This window comes from Schistocerca cancellata, chromosome 5, assembly GCF_023864275.1.
Source record: "Schistocerca cancellata isolate TAMUIC-IGC-003103 chromosome 5, iqSchCanc2.1, whole genome shotgun sequence".
NCBI classification, from domain to species: domain Eukaryota; kingdom Metazoa; phylum Arthropoda; class Insecta; order Orthoptera; family Acrididae; genus Schistocerca; species Schistocerca cancellata.
This window is the reverse complement of record NC_064630.1, coordinates 207,272,239-207,296,758: the sequence shown is the minus strand read 5'-3', so window position 1 is coordinate 207,296,758 and position 24,520 is coordinate 207,272,239.

The window sequence follows — 24,520 nt, the reverse complement described above, 5'->3', positions numbered from 1 at the left end:
ACGGTCATATTGTTTAATTTATATGACATTTGAGAGGTAATATAATGAAAAAGAAAACCGTATGTATTTGCGTTACGTAGTTGCATAAAGTTTCAATTGATGTGTTCCATATCTGTATGAAAAATACCATCCTGCAATATATGATGTCGAGAGCACATCCGATGATTAATTGTACATTACTCTTTCGGACTGCCACATTGTGACTTACTGTATTATTGATTGTGAATAACGTCATTCGCATCATTATTTATCGAGTTTTGACTTCGGCTTTCCAAGCCTGTGTCTCGTGCTTGAATATTTAATTACAAATAGTAAATAGTCAAATAACATTTGAAATTTACTACAACTCCATGAAAATGCACGCATTTTTTCACAACGCTCTTACTAAATGTGGACTTCAGCCACATGACCAGAACGACTTTTTGCCAACAGCCCCTTCGCACTGATACATCAGTTGCAAAACAGACGCGTAAAACTTCTCTCGCGATTTTCTCGGTATAGCCAGAGTAGTACACCTTACTACTTGCACATTATGTTGCTTTTAATGGCCTACTAAAGGCGTACAAAGTCTGAAGTAAATCTCCCCTTGTGAGATCCTACACAGATCAGTGTCAAGGATATTGGATGGTATTGTTGTGGCTCACGCTAGTGCTACACGTCAGTTTCTCCGTAGTGATGTGCATGGGACAGCTACCGTTTTTTCTCTGATGGGTACAGGTGATACAAAACCTTGGCAAATGGTCACTTGTAAGCCTCGCCATCTGTGACCATACAGGCGAGGGTGGCCAGCTGAATAAATAATTGGCCCTCACCTCACACACCCAGAGCAACCTTTGAGTCCTCCATGCTGGCTGCAATAGAAAGAGGTACGTCATTCCACTTTGAACCTACCACCAGACACAGAAGCCACCAGTCTAATAACAAGTCTTATTCAGAAATTTGCTTCCATTTAAACCATCTACTCATTGGGAATGATACATTATTATCAGCACTCCATCACTCTGAGTATATACTAGACATAGCAAAGTTTTCCATGTACACTTGAGTCACACGCTTTAAAAATGTTGAACCCTGGCACACTAACAGAATAATTTTTTAATGTGTGAATGATCTCTGTGATACATTACTAAATTCTTAGAATGTTTCTATTAAGTACATATATGTGATGTCATCTTCCTTTTATATTATGACATAATAGTATTTGACAAAATGTTCATACAATTTACATATTATTTGAAAGCAGTGCGTCTGTATCAGTCACCAGTGAAGCTTAGATATCACTTTTAGCGATCTCACAACATTAGTTCCAAGTGGTTGCACGAACAGTCACACACAGAATTTTTTTCAGCTGTGATAATAATATTTTACATCCATCTGCCAACATAAATAGCGAAGTTTGAAATGTTTTCAGATGCCTAATGTAGATCTCCACATTTCTATTAACAGTATACGCTCTTACTAATAGCACATTGTAAAGTAATCTCCTCATTTCAAGTTAGTAATGATCACATATTTTTAAATAACACAAATGCATTCACAGAATGAATCAGATGAATAATGTGATTACCTGATACAACAGTGCTAAAGTTTTCACGAATATGTGCTTTAATGTTATTGTTGCACAGCAGCAGTATTCTACCTTAAGTTCCTATACAATTCACAAACTCTACCATCAAGGTCAGTATACCTATGATAGGGCACTAACTTCTCTCTCTTGTAAGTTCCAAAATTTTAACACTATCTTAGTGATCAGAAATCTATAAACACACTAATGGATTACAAGCAGCCGACATGTGTTTTGTAGAAATGTAAGTGGGATTCCCTTGAGGAAAGATAACTACTGTCTGAGACGGTCCTAGTGATATACTGAGAATCAGACAAGTAACACCACATGTCACCTGATGGTATGTGGTCGAGAGTACATCTGACATTTGTAAATAGTGTTGTATCTCTTTAATCGACTTCCACATTAGATAATTTAAACTATAGGTGGGCAGAACACACATTTTCTTGGGTGTGTGTTATCAATTCATACCCCTTATTCCTGTGTATATACGCAAAATTTCCACCCCTTGAAAGTCTTACCAGATAGTATTAATGCATCCTTAGAGAAGAACATGACATTTACCTTCTCCATATATACCTACTCTGCACATGACTACCCCTGCTGTAGCCGGCCGGAGTGGCCATGCAGTTCTAGGCGCTACAGTCTGGAGCCGAGCGATCGCTACGGTCGCAGGTTCGAATCCTGTTTCGGGCATGGATGTATATGTTGTCCTTAGGTTAGTTAGGTTTAATTAGTTCTAAGTTCTAGGCGACTGATGACCTCAGAAGTTAAGTCGCATAGTGCTCGGAGCCATTTGAACCAACCAACCAACCTCTGCTGTCTAGAACAGGTAACATTACCCACATGCTCCCTAAAGCAACTCTGGATAACACAATTGTTTTAAAGAGGACTGCACCAAAAATCAAATGTGTAACACACACTTGTCAGCTTACAGAATGTGGTGGAGAATACATTAACCCCATCCATCTCCATCTATTTCTGAAGCACAAAATCACTTGAGAATGTTGTAGCAGATAATCTTATTACTGCTTCACAATTATTCTGTGTATGTACACAAGAAATTCATAATTTAGAAATTCATAATTATTGCAGACTTCAAATGATGGAGAGTGCTACGTAATGTACTGATAAGAGGATATACTGTTAATGGAATGGGGGAAATCTGTTACGCATCTGATTCCATTTGATGTCTATGTTGATGGGTAATTGTTGTAAAAAATTACTGTCACAGCTGAAAAAAAGATCTGTATGCGTCTATGGTTAGAAACACTTGAGACTGGTGCTGTGTGACCGCTACGCTAAAGGTGATATGAAACTTAAGTGGTGTCTGGTATACAGGTATTGTTTTTAAATACTACGTAAATGACATACTCACGTGCTGTCAAATAGGATTACACTACAGAATATAAGGGAGACGACATCATCCGCCTGTATTTAATGGAGACATTCTAGGAATGTTGTGATATGTTGTGGAAATCAATCACACATTTAAAAAATGTGCTGTTACTGTACAAATGTGGCCTACTTTTTAAAAGTTTGCAACCAAAGTGTAGGGGTGAACTTTACTATGTGTAGTTTGTTTGTCAGTATGACGGAATGTAACTAATAACTCATCATTCCTAGTTAGTAGATCGCTAAGATGGAAGCGACTCCTCAAACAAATTTTATAATTAGAATGGCAGCTGCTGGCCTGGTCAACAGCATGTAGAAGAATGGTATACCTGTTCCCACTACAGATGACATGGAAGTCTTGAAGACAAAGATCCATTTCATAGACATGTGAGGTGAGAGTTTATTGTTTGTACAGCCAGCCAGTCACACTCTGTGGTCTAGTTACCACTAGTGGTGAGGTATGTGAGTGACCGTGGGCAAGGCTGCGTCTCACCTGTATCCATCAGAGAAAGGTGGTAGCCATCCCATGCACATTACACTTGAGGCGCTGGTGTGTAGTGCAGTCTGGTGCCAAGAGGCAGTGCAGAGATTGTGTTCATTTATAGGATTGATCATGGAAGATATTTTTTGCTTATTTTAAATCAAGTGCATACCTCTACCATCTGTATCCTATGTCATTTGTGGTGGTAACAGCGCAAGAGTTGGAAATTGCTTAAATGTTGAATACCAGTGTAATCTGACGAGATTTTGTGTGTTGTACATACTTGTTTGTGGAAATGCTCCTACTTGGATTTTTTTATTTCCCACTACTAATTACAAATCTATTGTAATCTTTCAGTGGTAGCCTGATAGTGATGTCATTGAGTGTAGGCCATTGTGTTCAGAACATTGTTAATACAGGGAATAATTCCTTCCATTGAACCATGGACTTGGTACATAACAAGGGTATGTTTGTTTAAATAATGCAATGAGGTAACTTTTACACTGTAGGATATTGGAGTAATTTGTATGTAGAAAAAACGTATTTGTTTAAACAATGCACTGTTGTGCTTGTTAAACATTAAAAGTCCTGTATTTATGATAACCTACACATGTCTTTGGGTAACGAACTTGAATTGCAACTGAAAATGCGTATTTCGAATACTGAGAGAAAATCGATCAAAAATATCAACAAACTGACTAAAATTTAATAAATAGCCCCAAAACTACACTGATAGAAGTAAATCTCAACGTCAAGAGGGAGTCGTGCAACGTAAACGAAAGTTGGTAGTTGTGTTTCTACATCTGTAAGATGATGTCTACTCAAATTTCGCATAGAAGTGGCGCCTCAATGAGGATGCAAATCGGATTTGTTTTAAATACACGCTGTAATGGTCGTGAGCGTTAGTTACCTTTGACATTGGACGTGGCGGCTTGATATGTTACTCAAGAATGGCTTTAAGGCGACAAAGACGCCATTGTGAACATCACATTGAACTTGAACAGGGCTGTGTAATAGGGCTACAAGAAGCTGGATGTTCCTTCTATGATACTGCGGAAATATTTGGCAAGCATGTAACCATTGTACATGACTGCTGACAATAGTGCTCACGAGAATGTACGGTCACGAGAAGATCAGGCTCCAGATGGCCAAGTGGCACTACCAAGAGAGAAGACTACTGGATTCAACGTATGGATGTGGCTCATCGTACCGCTTCTGCAACATCAGTTTGAGCTGCAGCTGGCATCACAGTGACACAAAAAACTGTTACAAGTCCGTTACTTCAAGGACAGCTCCAAGTCAAATGCGCTTTAGCGTGCATTCCAGTGACCCAAGGTCACCACCATTTGCTACTTCAGTGGTGTCAAACGCGAGCTCATTGGAGGGCTGGGTGGAGATCTGTGTGTTTTTTGGTGGACACTGGTTCTGCCTTGGTGCCAGTGACGGCCGTGCATTGGCTTGCAACTAACCTGTCTGCATGATAGACGTACTGAATCTACACCTGGAGTACTGTAATGACGTGGGGTGCGATCTCATATGACAGCAGGAGCAGTCTCGTGGTTATCCCATGCAGCTTGACTTCAAATTTTGTATGACAGTCTGGTGATTTGACGTCTTGCTCTGCCATTTATGAACAGCATTCAAGGGTTTTTTTTTCTAGCTGGATAATGCTCGCCCACATACCGGTATTGTAACATAACGTGCTGTACAGGCTGTCGACATGTTGCCTTGCCCTGTTCGATTACCAAATCTGTCTCCAGTCTAGTATATATGGCACATCATCAGATGGTAACTCCAGCGCCATCCACAAACAGCATTAGTTGTCCCTCTATTGATCAGCCAAGTGCTAGAGGCATGGAACTCCATGCCACAAACTGAAGTCCTGCGCCTGTATAACATAATGTATTCATGTATGCATGCTTGCATTCATCATTCTGGCAGTTGCACTAGCTATTAATGTGCCAGTATTTCACTTTTGCAATGACTTGTACTTACATTCATATGCGATCTTACAGCGTTATTCATTTAAATATGATACCTAGGCTAATGTATTCTCAATATATCATTAGTCTATATTAATTACGTATTGGTGTTACTATTTATTTCTGTCAGTGTATAAATATAAATTTTCATACATCGACTGTAATGTCGAAGTGTCTGACGTCAATTTTGGGTCATGAATCATAATAATTGCCTTAGAGGAGTGAGCTGATCTTGAAAGAGGCTATTTTGGACCATGAATTATGACAGTTAAGAAAAATGGTTCAAATGGCTCTGAGCACTATGGGACTTAACTTCTGAGGTCATCAGTCTCCTAGAACTTAGAACTACTTAAACCTAACCAACCTAAGGACATCACACACACCCATGCCCGAGGCAGGATTCGAACCTGGGACCGTAGCGGTCGCGTGGTTATAGCCTGTAGCGCCTAGAACCGCTCGGCCACCACGGCCGGCGCAGTTAAGAAAAGCCTAAAAGCATCTGGTCATAAATGGTTCAAATGGCTCTGAGCACTACGTGACTTAACTTCTGAGGTCATCAGTCCCCTAGAACTTAGAACTACTTAAACCTAACTAACCTAAGGACATCACACACATCCATGCCCGAGGCAGGATTCGAACCTGCGACCGTAGCGGTTCCAGACTGTACATCTGGTCATAAGTTAAACATATGTAAACATAACTTAAGAGCACAAGAATGTGGTCTGTTCACACTAGAATAATAAATTACCTTTACTAAACATGGAATAGTTTACTGGAGTGCTATTTGTTGACACAAGGAGGCTAGTACATGTTGCTAGTTTGTTTGAATAAGGAGAACAATGGCTTTATTGTTGCAGAATGCACTCAGGTCCACTATTAATATTCACCTCTTGTCGACTGTCAAATCCATATTTATCATCATCGTCAGTAAGAAATTCCATAGTAATGAAAATTTCACAAAAGATATCTTAGCAGAAGAATGATTGCATTGTATGTAGAATTGTAGATACAGTATCTACAGATGTGAAATGTGTAACTTCATCCTTCTGAAATTGACAGTGACCTCTGAAAATGTAGATACAACTATAACTGAGTTGATACAACTGAAATGCCTTAGACAGCTGAGAAAAAGCAACAACGCTGTAATCTGGTTGCTTGCACGTACTGCAACATACGCGTATACATGTCACCAAGCGGCAATGTACTGCAACTTTGAAAACGAACACTGGAAATCGCGACATATTCCAAATATATGGAAAGCTTTCGCGACATACCAAAAGTTATGATCACACCATAAATACAAGGAGGAGAAGGAGAGGCGGAATAAGAAGAAGAAGAAGAAAAAGATGATGGTGATGGTGATGATGGTGAAGATGACGATCACCAACTGGTTGTAATGGTGCTGTGAAAATAACCTCTGCCGAATAACAAAGAAATTTTTGTGTGCTATTTGTTGTGAATATGCCTGCATTTTATTGACAAATTCTACAGTTACTGCTAATAAATTAGTTAGAAAATATAACTACAGCCTGGTTTCTGTAAAAGCTATAAATAACATTTCTCTACCTTTATTTTATCCCTGCTAGCTTCAGAATTTCAAAGTACGTATTTGAGTCAACTTTGTCAAAAGCTTTCTCTTAATCTGCAAATGGCAGTAAACGTATGTTTGCCTTGCTGCACTCTTTCTTACAAAGTAAGTGTATCATCATATTGCCTCACATGTTCGTACATTTCTCCTGAAGCCCAGTAGATTACTTGAGGGTGGCTTCCAGTAGTTTTTTTGCCTTTTCGTAACTAATTCAGTAAACACGTTGTTAAAGCTAACTCGGCAAACTTAATCCTTGGAACACAAACCAAAAATAAAAGGAACAGTTCATAGCTGAAATGTCTAATCCCTCTGAAACAAATACAGGTGCAAGACAAGGTTACAGATTTTCTCCATTCCTTTTCAGTAGTAACTATTTGGACTCAATAATTAAAAGACTATTGTCTATCTGGAAAAGAGGAAACACTATGTTAAAGCCTGATATTTGCAGACGAATTTCTGTACTGTCTGAAACTCTATTACATCCATAATTTTAAGTCGATTTCTTAGGATATTTAGTCAGATCTGAGAAACTCTGCAGAAAATCTAAAATTTTTAACAACATAGAAAAGGTTGAGAGATAATCAAGAAAATGTCATAGATGAAAAGACATGTAAAATGGAAAGAGTATGTAAAAACTAGCGTTATTTAGAAAATAACGTGAATATTAAGAAACAGAATAGTAATACGCCACAATATGATGGTTGAACTAAGATGTCTATACGTTACTGAGTACTTAGCACTGAATTATGTCAGTAAAAGTGTAATTATGAGAAAGGAAGGAGGAAAAGTTGAGGTCCAACAAGACGCACATTTCCTTATATTAAGAAATAATATATATAATGCTTGTTGTTGGACCTCCACTTTTCCTCCTTCCTTTCTCATAATTACACTTTGACTGACGTAATTCAGTGCTAAGCGTTCCCTAACGTATAGGCATGTTGGTTTAACCACGAGGTTGTGGTGTATTATTATTCTGCTTCTTAATATTCACATTATTTTGTAAATAACGCTAGTTTTCACATACTTTTTCCATTTTACATGTCTTTTCATCTATGACTTTTTCCTGATTATATATATACATCAAAATATATAAATAAAATAACAGTGAAAATAAGGAAAAAAGTTTAATGTTTCAGAACATTAAAACCAACGTAAAAACAGCGGAGGGTTATCTTTCGACGGGTTACTGAAGAGGGGAAACAGCCTTTTCAGTAGTTGTGGGGGCAACAGCCTGACTGATTGACTGATCTGACCTCATAACATCAGCCAACACTGTCTTGTTGTGCTGAAACTGCGAACAGCAGAAAGCAAGGAGAAACTACAGTCGTCACTATTCCCAAGGACGTGCTGAGCTAGTGTATGGTTAAATAATGACGGCATCCTCTTGGGTAAAACATTCTCGAGGTAAAACAGTCTCCCATTTCGGTCTCTGGTTAGGAATTACTTGAAGGATGCTGCCATCACGAAAAACAAAACTGATATTATACAGATCAGAGGGTGGAATGTTAGATCACCTAATCATCAGATAGATTAGAAAATTTAGAAAAGGAAATGGATGGATGGAATGAAGTCAGACGTAGTTCATTTTAGTGAAGTTCGGTGGCCGAATGGACAGGACTTCTGGTCAGGTGAGTAAAGGAGTATAAATAGAAAATCAAATAGAGGTAGTGCAGGAGAAGCTCTGTTGATGAATAAGACAAGTGGAATGTGAGTAATCTATCATATACAGTGTAGTGAATGCATTATCGTAGTCAAAATAGACGTGATTCCAACCCCATCATAATATTACATGTGTTTACATCAACTAGCACCACAGATGATGAGAAGATTGAAAGAATGTATGGGGAGATAAAAGAAATCATTCAGATAGTTAAGGGAGAGGAAAATACAATCATGGCTGTAGTTCTGTAGTAGGAAGAGGAAGAGAAGGAAAAGTAGAAGGGGAATATGGACTGGGGAAAAGTAATGAGAGAGCGAGATGCCTGGTAGAATTTTGCACAGAGCATAATGTAATCATCACTAACACTTGATTCAAGAATCATGAAAAAAGTTTGTATGCGTGTAAGAGGCCCAGAGACGCTGGAAGGTTTCTGATTGATTATAAAATAGTAAGATGGAGATTTCGGAACCAGATTTTAAACTGTGAGACATTTCTTTTCCGTTCCAGTATGGATATACAAAGATATCAAGGCTGTTTCTCTGTGTACTCCTCATTTCAGCATTTCACTAGGTGGTAGCGTGGTAGAGCTATGGGGATATAAAGCACTGTATGCGCCCTGGTTCATGCGTGTTCTTGTCACTTCCAACGAATAAAAGTGTTAGTGTGTGCTGTGGACCAGCGAGACAGCTATTCGCGTGTGGAATTGATGCCGCGTGGTTGACACAGTGTTACCTAGGAACCTTGGACGGAAGCTCGGTGACATCATTTATAGTATATGTTTCCAGTTATGCCCTGAGTCTAAAACGAGCATTGATAGGAAAGTTTTATGCTTCGGAGGGATTGGGGAAATGGGGCAGCTACTTTTCCGTCGAGATTACGAGCTGTTTATGCACTGCTGAGTGCGGTGTCTTTATTATATAAAGTCAACAGGCGCAACAAGTGCAGTAAGTGTCATTTGCTGATGTGGCTGGATTTCGCTGCAGTGCTTGTGGATTTCGTAGCAAGAAAAGAAGGAAGAATGCAGAAAAATAAACGGTGAGCTTCATAGTTTAGCTTGAAAACTTGTCAGATTCTGGTATTCATGTACGCCACTGATTAACTTTGTTTAAAAATTTGTTGGTGTTTTGGAGCGCTTGTGCACAAGTTGTATACTGCGAGTGGTACGCTGTCATGTCAGACTGTTCGCCGATCTCTTCAGCTTTACCTTTGACTGAGTGATATTAAGCATTTCGGTTATTCAATTTGATGGTCATTGGTGAAGTGTTTTTAAAATTATATCTGGTCAGGTACTTTTCTTCTTGCTATATGTTTTCAAATACTTTAAATTGTTTTTAAAAGGAAATACATTTTTATAGCTTTACTCTTAGTTAAGATTAGAAACCTGTTTTTCTCAGAGAGAGATGTTGGCTAGCTTCACCCAGGATCCTTTCGAAGACACATATTCCTGAAGCTTTTCAATTTTTTGTGTGTAGTATTTTGGCCAAGTATTAGTAATACCTTGTTTATTTAAGCACTAAATTTTTACCCGATGAAGTCCTCTGATTTAAGACCTGTTCTAACACTGTTACTTGGTTTTAAAATTACTGTATCCAAAATGTTTCATTGTCTTTTACCAAGGAAATTTTGTGTAAGGTATTCCCTTATTTTAGAGTATAAAAGGTTTTAATTGCTTACTGTTTTAGAACATTTATTATAATAAGCTTTTATGTGTGTTTTAGATCACTGAAGAGTGTGATCCCTTCTGTATAATAATTGATCTCTGTTTGAGAAGGGAGCATGTTTGGAATGCTGGAGCTGACAGTTACCCTGTAGAAGCTGTTGGAAAATGTTGGACCTACAAAGGAATTGTTATCTAATTGAATGTTTAAACTGTATGTATCTTAAAGAAATATTGTTGGTGGCTTTTATTGTTGCTACTCAATTTTCCAAGTTGGCCATTTTCCTTGCAGTTACTTGATGAAATAAATTTATGAAAAACTGTACATGTTTATTTTTTGTGTATGTGCACTTGATACCTTCCACTACCGAATTGATTTTACTGTCTTGAGGTAATTTTAAGATATCTCAGTTTCCAGGGGTAGATATGGACTCTGACCATAATTTATTGTTATGAAATATAGATTAAAACAGAACAATGAAAAAATATAGGAAACTGAGCTTATGAGACTTGGATAAGTTGAAAGAACAAGAGCCTGTTGAAACGCAATGGTTGACTGAAGCAGGGCAAATACAGTAGAACACAAATGAACAGCTTTGAGAGATGAAACAAGGAAGGCATCAAAGGATCAAATAGGTAAAAGGTCAAGACCAAGTAGAAACCCTTGGATATCACAGGAGATACTGAATTTAAGTGGTGAAAGGAGAAAACTTGAAATGCAACAAATGAGGCAGACGAAAAAGAATACAAACGTCCAAAAACAGAGTAAAAGAACGCGCAAAATGGGTAAACGGGAATTATTAGGGGACGAATGTAAGTTTACAGAAGAATGTATAGGTAGGAGAAAGATACAGGGCAATTAAAGAGACCTATGGAGAAAAGAGAAACAGCTGTATGAATATAAAGAGCTCAGGTGAAAACAGTACTAAGCAAAGAGAGGAGGAATGAAAAAGGGAAAGAATATATATGAGGTCATACAAGGGAAATGAACTTGAAGGCATTGTTATAAAAAGGAAAAATGAAGTAGATAAAAATGAGATGTGATATTTGATTCTGCGAGAAGAATTTGACAGAGCACTGACAGACCTAATCCGAGAAAAGGAGCACTAAGTAGACGACATTCCCTCAGAAATGGTAGCAATTTTGGCAGAGCCAGCCATGACAGAACTATTCCACCCGGAGTATAAATATACGAGAGAAAAGTAATACCATCACTCCTCAACAAGAATGTAACAATTTCAGTTCTAAAGAAAGCAGATGTTAACAGGAGTAAATATTACCAAGGAAATAGTAAGATGCGACGATACGTAACGGTACCTAATGGTTACTGCAGGTGAAGTTGCTCTTCTTACGAGCCAAACAGTTGCGTTTTTGCTTGCGGTTACTCAAACTTCAAATACGTGGGCTATGCACGACTCTGTTAAAAAAAAAAAATAGGTCGATGTAGTCATAGGGCCCCGCAGCTAATTCGATGCAAATAATAACCTGCAGTTTTAGTCGTTTAGTCACATAGTCTGTGTGTTGGCTGGAGTTGCGAATTAATAAAATAAACAGAAATACAAAATAAAAGTTAAATCAATACTTTAGTAACATGGGTCCTGTTCTAACGTCTGTAATTGAGGTAGACGACACAAAATCAAGGTGAATAATTTTTATTCAAGAAAGGACATTTCAAATAAAGCGCAAGTAGTCCTACGATATTTAATTAAAATATAGATAGAAAATATCCTAAGAGAAAAAGGAATTACAGACACTGTATGTGAGCAGGTATTGATTGAAATCCCTAAACTTCATACTCATCGAAGATGCGGCAAACCTAAGGCCATTTCGTCGTCACAATACATGATATATCCCTCAACTTAAAACTGTTCATTGTTCAGCACAGTGATTTACAAATTAACACAAGCGATACAAAGAATAGTAGCCGGCCGCGGTGGTCTAGCGGTTCTGGCGCTGCAGTCCGGAACCGCGGGACTACTACGATCGCAGGTTCGAATCCTGCCTCGGGCATGGGTGTGTGATGTCCTTAGGTTAGTTAGGTTTAAGTAGTTCTAAGTTCTAGGGGACTTATGACCTAAGATGTTGAGTCCCATAGTGCTCAGAGCCATTTTTGAAAGAATAGTAACTCGTAGTCTGTCTGCCTTCAGTTCCATGATATAAACGGAAAACATTAGAGTACATTCAGACCTCTCGAAATATATAGACCCTTCAGAAGTTAAAGTATGATAGTGGTCCAGAATCAAACGCCTCCATGACTTAATACCACCTGTTACCACAGGCAGGTCGGTCTCCTTCCAAACCTCGCCTAAAAATGGTCAGAACAAGCCCTTGAGCTCTGCACTCGAAAAAGTCGCAGTCTACACTTCACTCCCTTAATGTTCCGCTAATGAAGGATTTTGCACAAGCTGAAGGCCGTCCCCTCCAAAACTAGATCGTTCTTACGTTCAACAGGCATCATTTGACTCGACTTGACCTCTTCCCAAACGAAACTAACGTATCACAACAATATTTGAATAAAACATGTTATAAGCATTCAGTCGCACTCAGGTCATTCACTATAATTATGAATAAAGTTCTGTCCATAAATAAATAAGCCAGTAGTCAATTGAAAATTCACTCAGATAAATGACGATAGATTGTCGTTAAATATTGTTGAAACAATCACTTACGCCTGTTTTGTCGGAAGCGTCTTTTGGCACTCATTTACAAAGATGGAGTCAGGTAACACATGCAAATGGGCAATCATTAAATTACCGTGAATTTGCATTATCAATTGTAATTAACATTTAAACAAAGTTACTGACAAAATAGCAAACTTTTCATTATATAAATACACAAGTATGACAAAATGTGATGTATTCATGCTGCATTCATTTGCTGCATGATTGCGGAGGATATGATGTTCTGACAAACATTTTCATTATGAAAAGATGTTGTTGTTGTTGTTGTTGTTGTGGTCTCCATTCCAAAGACTAGTCTGATACAGCTCCCTACGTTACTCTATCCTGTGCAAGCCTCTTCATATCCAAGTAAATACTGCAACCTACATCCTTCTGATTGTGCTTACTGTATTCATCTCTTTATCTGCCTCTACAATTTTTACGCCCCATTCTTCCTCCCCCCCCCCCCCCCCCAGTACTAAACTGACGATCCTTTGATGTCTCAGAATGTGTCCTACCAACCGATCCCTTCTTCTAGTCAAGCTGTGCCACAAATTCCGCTCTGCTACTACGGTCGCAGTTTCGAATCCTGCCTCGGGCATGGATGTGTGTCATGTCCTTGGGTTATTTAGGTTTTTGAGTAGATGTAAGTCTAGGGGACTGATAACCTCAGATGTTAAGTCCCATAGAGCTTAGAGCAATTTGAACCATTTTGAACCACAAATTCCTCTTCTCCCCAATTCTGTTCAGCATCTCCTCATTAGTTATGTGATGCACCCATCTAATCTTCAGCACTCTTCTGTAGCACCACATTTCAAAAGCTACTAATTCTTTTCTCGTCTAGGCTGTTCGTCGACCATGTTGCACTCCCATACATGGCTGCACTCCATACAAATACTTTCAGAAAGGACTTCCTGGCACTTAAACCTATACTCAGTGTTAACATATTTCTCTTCTTCAGAAACGCTTTCCTTGCCATTGACAGTCTACGTTTTATATCCTCTCTACTTCTACCATCATCAGTTATTTTGCTGTCCAAATAGCAAAAGTCATTTACTACTTTGACTCATTTCCTTGTCTAACTCCCTCACTATCACCTTATTTAATTCGACTACATTTCATTATCCTCATTTTGCCTTTGTTGATGTTCACTTTATATCCCCCTTTCAAAGCACTGTCCATTCCGTTCAACTGTTCTGCCAAGTCCTTTGCTGTATCTTGTCAGCAAATATGAAAACACAGTTAACCAAGAAACAAAATACTCTAGATACAGATAAGTAGCTTTCAGAGCCGACAGCTATAGTCCAGCGCTATCATCTGAGATTCGAATGTTGAAATCGCATGAACCGTTTATTTTTGTTAATTGAGATGATCATTGTGAAAATGTTTATTCACTGTGAAATATTAACTTCTGTAGTTTTAAAGATACTGAAATACTGTTGTGTCATTGGATGCACTTCATTTTTCTGAGATTGCCGATGTAATCAGATTTGGAGCATTGTCTGTTCCCTTAAGTAGTCGAAGCGTCAAAACTGCCCACACTGGGTTTTAGCCACATCCGGCCGCTCTCCTCGACTCTGCACCTGGGGCTGTGCCGTACCGGTTGCTGCGGCTCGCCCAGCCGCCGCGCGTTGTTTGAAGCGGCCACGCCGCGCCCTGAGCCCCCCGCCAGCACGGGCAAATTCGCCGTACCTCGCTAACTTGGCCCATTAAGTCACACCTAATTTGACATCCTTACACAACACAATAAAAAATACTAACCATAATAAATAAAATACTCTACCTGCATCGCAGAACCATAGTGTAAGTATCATTGTGGTGTTGTATGAAACAGTATGAGCGTCCTACGATGTGTCATAACATATATTCTGCATCAATTTATGAGTTATGAATTTTACAGCATGTTGATTAAGTGCCCTGAATAAAAAAGAATCATATAACATTACGGAAAAGTTCGAGACAGCCCGACCCTTGCTCATTTCAATTTACATTTTGCTTTGAGCATTTCTTCGTTGCACTCCAATAACACGAACACAGCACCTGATTGGCGTTCTGGGTCGAAGTGTGTATCGTTCACAGTCCACATACTACGCCGAAACATGCGTTACTCCGCAATCGCCATCAGTTCCGAAGGAAGATAGCTGTCGAAATACAACTGTGATGCAGATACCAATAATAAAATGACTTCCTGTATCCCAATCGATTAGATCCTCCCCAGTGGAATTGATGCATTCACAAAATTCAAATGGTTCTGAGCACTACGGGACTTAACATCGGAGGTCATCAGTGCCCTAGAACTAGAACAGCCATTATTATTCAATGCGTACATTGAGCAAGCAGCAAAGGAAGGAAAAGAAAAATCTGGAGAAGAAATTAAAATTCAGGAGGTTTGCCAATGACATTGTAATTCCGTCAGAGACAGCAGGGACTTGGAAGTGCAGTTACGCGGAATAGAGAGTATTTTGAAAGGAGGCTGTAAGAGGGACATTAACTAAAGCAAAAATAGTTTAGAAGAATGTCGTAGAATCAAATCAGACGGCGAGACCAAATTAGATTAGGAAATGAGAAACTTATACTGTATAATTGCTATTTGAGAAGAAAAATAACTGATAGTGTCCGAAATAGAGATGATATCAGTCCATCCGGCAATGAGAAGAAAAGCGTTTCTACAGAAGATAAATTTTTTAACATCGAATGTAAATTTAAGGGTTAGGAAGTCTTTTCTGACGGAATCTGTGTGGAGTGTAGCTTTACACTGAAGTGAAACGTGTACGATAAGCAGTTCAGACACGAAGAGAGTACAAGTTTTTGAAATGTGATACTACAGTGGAATGCTGATGATTAGATGGATATATCGCATAATTAATGAGAAGATGCTGAATGTAATAGAAGAGAAAAAAAATTTGTTGCGTAACTTAACCAAACGAAAGGATCAGTTGATTTGACATTTTCTGAGACATCAAGGAATCGTCAGTTTCGTATTTGAGGAAAGTGCGAGGGTAAAAGTAGCAGAGGGAGATCGAGAGACTTAGAAGCACACAACAAGCAGGAGAAAAAAAAAGTTGTCAGAACGAGAGTTTCAAAATTAGGACTCAAACGTCGAAAGACTAAGAGAAAAAAGGGGATGGCAAAGTTAAATTGTCGCTTAAAAAGTATCGAAAGAACATTAACCAACAGATGAGAAAATAGCATGGAGACTACCAGAATAATTTTGAAATAAGTAATTATGAAACTCGAAACCCAAGACCCAGCAGGAAGATGAGTGCGTTGACGCATGTCACACTGTACTAGGAAAGGAATGAAACTAGGAACTTGGAATATAAGAACACTAATAAAATCAGAAAAATTATAACTCCAAATTAATGTAAAAAATAGTGGCACTGAACTCTTACGACTCTGTAAAACAAATGGCAACGATGAGAAAACTTAAATGGTGGCTCTGCGAGGTTAGTGACTAGCAGTAGAGAAGAATAAGACAAAAACGATACAAAACCTGGGAGCATTATTATCTGAATACCTCTCACGTAAATGAAAGAGTAATTATGATTAGAATTGCACTAGACTCGCAACCTAACGATTATACAGGTATATTTTGCAGCTGCTGCGCACGTTTAATAACATATTTAGAAAATGTATGAAAATATGGAAGAGTTAATCAAAGTAACGAATTACAAAGATAATATAATCCCATTGAGAGATTTCAGTTTTGCGCTAGGGAGGTGATATTGAAAGAAGAACAAGAGGGAGATTTGTACTCGTATTAGCCATCTCTTACAACGAAAGGGAACGCCTACTCGAGTTCTTCAAGAAACATGACATGATATGAAACGCCACCATCAAAGTGCATAAGACTAAGAGATACACATAGACATCTCTGGGTGATAAAAATAGGTGCAAAATTGATTTTGTATTAGAAAAGAGAAGGTACAGAATCAAATAAAGCCTAGCCACAACAATCCTGGGTTAGACATAGACATTGCCTTCTGGCATTCTTGTTATTGTTGTTGTGGTCTTGAGTCCAAAGACTGGTTTGGTGCAGCTCTCCATGCTCTGTGCTGTGGAAGCCTCCTCTTATTCGAATAACTACTGTATTCATTTCTTGCTCTCCCTCTCTTCTCATACAACTTATACTCTCTCCCCTCCCTCCACCCCCCTTCCCCTACGACCCCCTTCCCCCCACACAAACACTTCAATCCAACACTAGTTTGACACTTAACTGTATATTCGTACTATCTGCTTCAGCCATCATCAGTTATTTTTCTGCCCAAATAGCAAAACTCTTAATTCGTTTTAGCGTCTCCTTTCCTAATCTAATTTCATTAGCATCATCTGATTTAATTCAACTACCCTACATTGTTCTTGTTTTGCTTTTGTTGAAATTCACCTTACACACTCCTTTCAAGACAGTGACCATTCCGTTCAATTACTTTTTCCATGTCCTTTGCTGTCTTTGACCAACCTCAAAGTCTTTATTTCTTCTCCCTGGACTTTAATTCCTTTTCAGAATTTTCTTTGGTTTCCTTTACTGTTTGTTCAGGGTGCAGGCTGAATAACTTCGGCGACAGACTACATCCCTCACTCCCTTGTCAACCACAGCTTTCTTTTCTTGGCCCTCGACTCTAATAACTGTCGTCTGGTTTCTGTACAAGTTGTAAATAGCATTTTGCTCCCTCTGTTTTATCCCTGGTACCTTCAGAATTTCAAAGAGAGTGTTCGAGTAAACGTTGTCAAAACCTTTCTCTAAATCTGCAAATGCTATAAACGTAGGTTCGCCTTTCCCCAGCTTAGTAGGGTCAGTATTGCATCACGTGTACGTAGATTCTCCGGAATCCAAGCTGATCTTCCCTGAAGTCGGCTTCTACCAGGTTTTCCATTCTTCTGTAAAGAATTCATATTACTATTTTGCAACTATGACTTACTAAACCAACAGTTCGGTAATATTCACACCTGTCAGCACCTGCTTTCTTTGGAATATGAATTATTATATTCTTCTTGAAGTCTGAGGTTGTTTCGCCTGTCTCACACATTTTTCACACCAGATGGAAGAGTTTTGCCATGCCCGGCTCTCCCAACGCTATCACTAGTTCTGACGGAATGTCGTCTGCTCCCGTGGCCGTGTTTCAATGTAGATCTTTCAGTGCTCTGTCAAATTCTTCTCGCAGTGTCATACCTCCCATGTCGTCTTCATCTACTTTTTGTTTCATTTCTATGATACTGCCTCAAAGTTCATCTCCACTTTATAGAGATTATATATTCCTACCACCTTTCACATTTCCCTTCTTTTTTAGCAGTCTAACAAGGCGTAATGTAACATTTCAAAAGAAAAAAAAAACAGGAAATCATTGTAAATATGTGCAACGTGGATACAAAAATAAGAAATCGGCAATAAAAAGGGAATATGCAACAAGAACCAACATTCTAACCAGTATGTCTACATCTATCTGACTACTCCGCAATTTACACTTATGTATCTAGCAGATGGTTCATCGAACCACCTTCAGATTATTTCTCTACCGTTCCACTCTAATAGCGGATGCAAAAAATGAACACTTAAATATTTCCGTACGAGCTCTGATTTCTCTTAATTTACTATGATGATCATCTCCCCCTACATAGGCTGGCGACAGTGAAATATTTTTGCAGTCAAAGGCGAAAGTTCAGGATTGAAATTTCGTGAAAAGTTCTTATCCCCAAGAAAAATGCCTTTGTTTTAACGATAGTCACTCCATTGCGCTTATCACATACGACACTCTTCCCCCTATTTCGCGATACTGCAAACGAACTACCCTTCTTTGGACTTTTTCTATGTCCCCCGTCAATCCTGTTTGGTAAGGATCCCATAACAATATTCTAGCGTAATGTAAGCAGGCTCTTCAGTAGATCTGATGCATTTTCTAAGTGCTCTGCCAATGAAACGCACTCTTTAATCCTTCTGTACGGAGGCATCTGTGTGCACGTGCCGATTTAAGCTGTTCGTAATTGTAATATCTAGACATTTACCCTTGAATTGACAGCCTTTAAATTAGTCTGATTTATCATGTAAACAAAATTTGCGGATTTCTTTTAGTAACCCCATGTGGATGAACTCACGCTTTTCCCTGTTCAAAGTCAACTGCCAATTTTTGTATTACACAGTTATCGTATCTTGCACTTGCACGTGTCGTGCACTTGGTTTTCTTCTTCTATGACTTTACTTAAAGGTAAATGACAGCATCATCTGCAAATAATCTAAGAGGGCTGCTCAGATAGTCTCGTAAATCGTTTATACAAATTAGGAGCAACCGAGTGGGACGCCAGATTTCACATCTGTTTTACTCGATGTCTTTTCGTCGATTGTAAGTAAACTTTCTGACAGTAAATTACGAATCCAGTTCCAAAACTGAAACGGCACCTAAAATCTTGGAATAAAGTGAAACAAACTGTGACACTAATGACAAGAAAAAAATGCATACAGAAAAAGACAGACAATTGAAATTCAAGAAAGAAATAGTAGTAAAGACCACTATTGCATAGAAATGCAGAGATATGTCAGTAAAAGGGGATGGAAAGTAGCAATATAAAATTGACATAAAAATGGAATGAGTGATAAGTAATGAAGAAAAATTGACAAATTATAATTCTAGACGAGGATCGGATCAACTGTGGTAAGAAATAAACAAGGAATTGTATTACTAAATACTCATAAGGCTGCCAACAAATAAAAGGAATACTGTGAACAACTTTACCAGGAAAACGGTATGGCCATGGAAGAGGAATACGTTGAAGACAGAGAATAAGTGCAAGTTGATAACGTAGGGAATTCAATTATGATAATGGAATTTGAGCAACACTGAAGAAACTGAGACCAAAGAAAGCTTCAGGTTCCGATGAGAGGGCAACTGAGATCTAGCGGAATTAATGTATAAAAAACAAGGAATGACGATATTTTCGAAATTGTCAACTGTTGTTATAAAACTTTCAGATGATTTTACGAAAAGCAACGCAATATTCAGTCATAAGAAAGGGGGTACAATAGTCTGCTCAAATTACAGAATTATAAACCTAACGTCAATAGCAAACGTAAATCGTTAACAGTGTAGAACAGAATGCAAACGAAGACTAGTTGTTGTAGCTGGTCTGGACCAAAAATAGGGACTAAAGAAGCGATAGTAGCATTCAGTAGCTTGCTAGAGAGGAGATAGGAATTACATTGGGGTACTTATATTGCCTCTGTTGATATACAAAAGGCATTTCACAGAACTGAGGTCGATTCGGACTGGACATCAACAGCGCGTAAAGTTGACAATGTCACCGTCAAACGGAAGTGTGTTAACATAAATGGAACGTCAACAGAAATACAATTTGCGTAGCCCAGTACGGAAGAGTGAAAGGTAATTCAAAACAATGTTATTCATTTGCTGAATAAATTATATACCTACAATCACACAAAACAATATTTAGAAAGCAATTCGTTCAGCCTCTGTATCGCTACCATCATATTTTGTTTTCTTTCTAAGTACCAAATAACGTCAAATGCAACTGTGTGTTTTGATTCACTAGAGCTAACTTATTAACCGTAAAAAAAGTTTTTTAATGGAATGTGTTTCATTATGTTCTTATTTGTTCACAGTGCAGGTTTTTGCTTTGTCTATGTATTGTAAAACCTAAAGTAAGATAAGCTGGTGAAGTAGAATACGAATGGAATTGTGGAAATATAGTGGAAAATAGTGACATAATAGGTTAGTTCCAATTATTGTTGGTATTTGGGCACAGGAAAATGTTTTTGATGTCTGAACAACTGCAGTCATGTTGTTGTTGTTGTTGTTGTTGTTGCTGTTGTCTTCAGTCCTGAGACTGGTTTGATGCAGCCTTCCACGCTACTCTATCCTGTGCAAGCTTCTTCATCTCCCAGGACTTAGTGCAGCCTACATCCCTCTGAATCTGCTTAGTGTATTTATCTCTTGGTCTCCCTCTACGATTTTTACCCTCCACGCTGCCCTCCAATGCTAAATTTGTGATCCTTTGATGCCTCAGAACATGTACTACCAACCGGTCCCTTCTTCTTACCAAGTTGTGCCACAAACTCCCCTTCTCTCCAATTCTATTCAATACCTCCTCATTAGTTATGTGATCTACCCATCTAATCTTCAGCATTCTTCTATAGCACCACATTTCAAAAGCTTCTATTCTCTTCTTGTCCAAACTATTTATCGTCCATGTTTCACTTCCATACATGGCTACACTCCATACAAATGCTTTCAGAAATGACTTCCTGACACTTAAATCTATAGTCGATGTTAACAAATTTCTCTTCTTCAGAAACGCTTTCCTTGCCATTGCCAGCCTACATTTTATATCCTCTGTACTTCGACCATCATCAGTTATTTTGCTGTCGAAATAGCAAAAGTCATTTACTACTTTAAGTGTTTCATTTCCTAATCTAATTCCTGCAGCATCACCCGACTTAATTCGACTACATTCCATTATCCTCGTTTTGCTTTTGTTGATGTTCATCTTATATCCTCCTTTCAAGACACTGTCCATTCCGTTCAACTGCTCTTCCAAGTCCTTTGCTGTCTCTGACGGAATTACAATGTCATCGGCGAACCTCAACGTTTTATTTCTTCTCCGTGGATTTTAATACCTACTCCGAATTTTTCTTTTGTTTCCTTTACTGCATGCTCAATATACAGATTGAATAACGTCGGTGAGAGGCTACAAACCTGTCTCATTTCCTTCCCAACCACTGCTTCCCTTTCATGCCCATGGACTCTGATAGCTGCCATCTGCTTTCTGTACAAATTGTAAATAGCCTTTCGCTCCCTGTATTTTATCCCTGCCATCTTTAGAATTTGAAAGAGAGTATTCCAGTCAACATTGTCAAAAGCTTTCTCTAAGTCTACAAATGCTAGAAACGTAGGTTTGCCTTACCTTAATCTTTCTTCTAAGATAAGTCGTAAGGTCTGTATTGCCTCACGTGGTCCAACATTTCTACGGAATCCAAACTGATCTTCCCCGAGTTCCGCTTCTACCAGTTTTTCCATTCGGCTGTAAAGAATTCGTGTTAGTATTTTGCAGCTGTGACTTATTACACTGATAGTTCGGCAATTTTCACATCTGTCAACATCTGCTTTCTTTGGGATTGGAATTATTATATTCTTCTTGAAGTCCGAGGGTATTTCGCCTGTCTCATACATCTTGCTCACCAGATGGTAGAGTTTTGTCAGGACTGACTCTCCCAAGGCCGTCAGTAGTTCTAATGGACTGTTGTCTACTCCCGGGGCCTTGTTTCGACTCAGGTCTTTCAGTGCTCTGTCAAACTCTTCACGCAGTATCGTATCTCCCATTTCATCTTCATCTACATCCTCTTCCATTTCCATAATATTGTCCTCAAGTACATCGCCCTTGCATAGACCCTCTATATACTCCTTCCACCTTTCTGCTTTCCCTTCTTTGCTTAGAACTGGGTTTCCATCTGAGCTCTTGATATTCATACAAGTGGTTCTCTTTTCTCCAAAGGACTCTTTAACTTTTCTGTAGGCAGTATCTAACTTACCCTTAGTGAGATAAGCCTCTACATCCTTACATTTGTCCTCTAGCCATCCCTGCTTAGCCATTTTGCACTTCCTGTCGATCTCTTTTTTGAGACGTTTCTATTCTTTTTTGCCAGCTTCATTTACTGCGTTTGAATAAAAAGGAGTGATAAGTATGCGCAAAAGTACCAACCAAATGAAGTAAAATGCATGCAACAGTTCTGAAAAGAAAATTATAAAAATGGTGGACTGGAAGCTTGAAAACAGTGATAACGATTCAGAAAGGGGCTTTCACGCATAGATACTATAAACAGTTAGTAGAGAAGATAACGTCACTTTCCTCTACATACACTAGTTTTAGATGTTGAAAAGGCTCAATATTGCGTCGAAAGACTTACGTACTGGAACATATCAGAAAATTATTAAAATTCAAATAACGCAATAAACGAGTTTATTTAGGCATTCAGTTATTAGAATTATGTGAGACGGCAGAAAATATGGAGATATTACAGAAACTATTGAAGGACTTAGACAAACAGGTGCTGCATTACTGCTATTATTTATTACTCGTGTGGACCAAACAAAAAAAGAAAGAAATCAACGAATTGTGTGTTTTTTTTTAAATCCTCAGTTCTGTGAATATTATTATATGCAGACAAATGGACAGTTGTAGCTAAAAGTGAAAATGATTTACAAAGATATGTGTACAACTTCAGAACATTCATACATAATATTACTGAAAAAAGACTGTTAAGATTGAAAACCTCTGTCAGTAAGAAAACAGTATCCATATCTAGCAGTTTGCAAACAAAACTTATGAAGGAAAGAACAATACAATGAGCAGAAAAGTTGCTACTCACCATATAGTGCAGACGATGAGTTGCAGATATATACACAAAAAGACTCTCACAATTATAGCATTCGGCAATTAAGGCCTTCGTCAACAATAGACACATATGCGCACACACTCACGCAAATGAAACTCACACACATGACTGCAGTCTCAGGCAACTGAAAGCAGCCCCAGTGCATGATGAGAGTGGCGACTGGGTGGGGGTAAGGTGGAGGCTGCAATGGGGAGGGGGAGGGATAGTATGGTCAGGGTGGCGGACGTGAAGTGCTGAAGGTTAGATGGGGAGAGGTGGTGAGGGGGGCGGGAGGAAGTAGCGGAAATAGAGAGAAATAAAAAAAACTGGGTGTGGTGGTGGAATGACGGCTGTGTGGTGTTGGAATGGGAACAGGGAAGAGGCTGGATGTCTGAGGACACTCACTAACGAAGGTTGAGGTCAGGAGGGTTACGCAGACTTAGGATATACGAGGGGCGTTTGAAAAGTCAGTGCAAAAATAAAAACTACTTACGTGTTTGGGGTAAATATTTTTTATTTTTCGACAGTGTCTCCTTTTAGACTTATAAACTTCGTCCAACGGTATTCTGATTTGTTGATCCCTTCCGAATAACAGGAACTGTCCAAGTCTGCAAAATAGCTATTAGTTGCTGCAATCACCTCCTCGTTTGAATAAAACCTTTGTCCTGCCAGCCAGTTCTTCGAATTGGGGAACAAATAGTAGTCCGAAGGAGCCAAGTCTGGAGAATAGCAGAGATGTGAAACTATTTGGAATCCTATTTCCATTAATTTTTCGACCACAACTGCTGAGCTGTGTGCTGGTGCATTGTCGTGATGGAAAAGGACTTTTTAGCGGTCCAATCGTCGGCGTCTTTCTTGCAGCTCGGTTTCCAAACGGTCCAATAACAATAAATAACACGCATCTGTAATAGTTTTACCCTTTTCCAGATAGTCAATGAGGATTATCCCTAGCGAATCCCAAAAGACAGTCGCCATAACCTTTCTGGCCGAAGGAATGGTCTTCGCCTTTTTTGGTGCAGATTCTCCCTTGGTAACCCATTGTTTAGATTGTTGTTTGTTCTCAGGAGTACAGTAATGTATCCATGTGACACAACGACGCTTAAAGTCCTGCGGATTCTTCCTGAACAGCAGCGAACCATCCTTGCAACTCTTCAC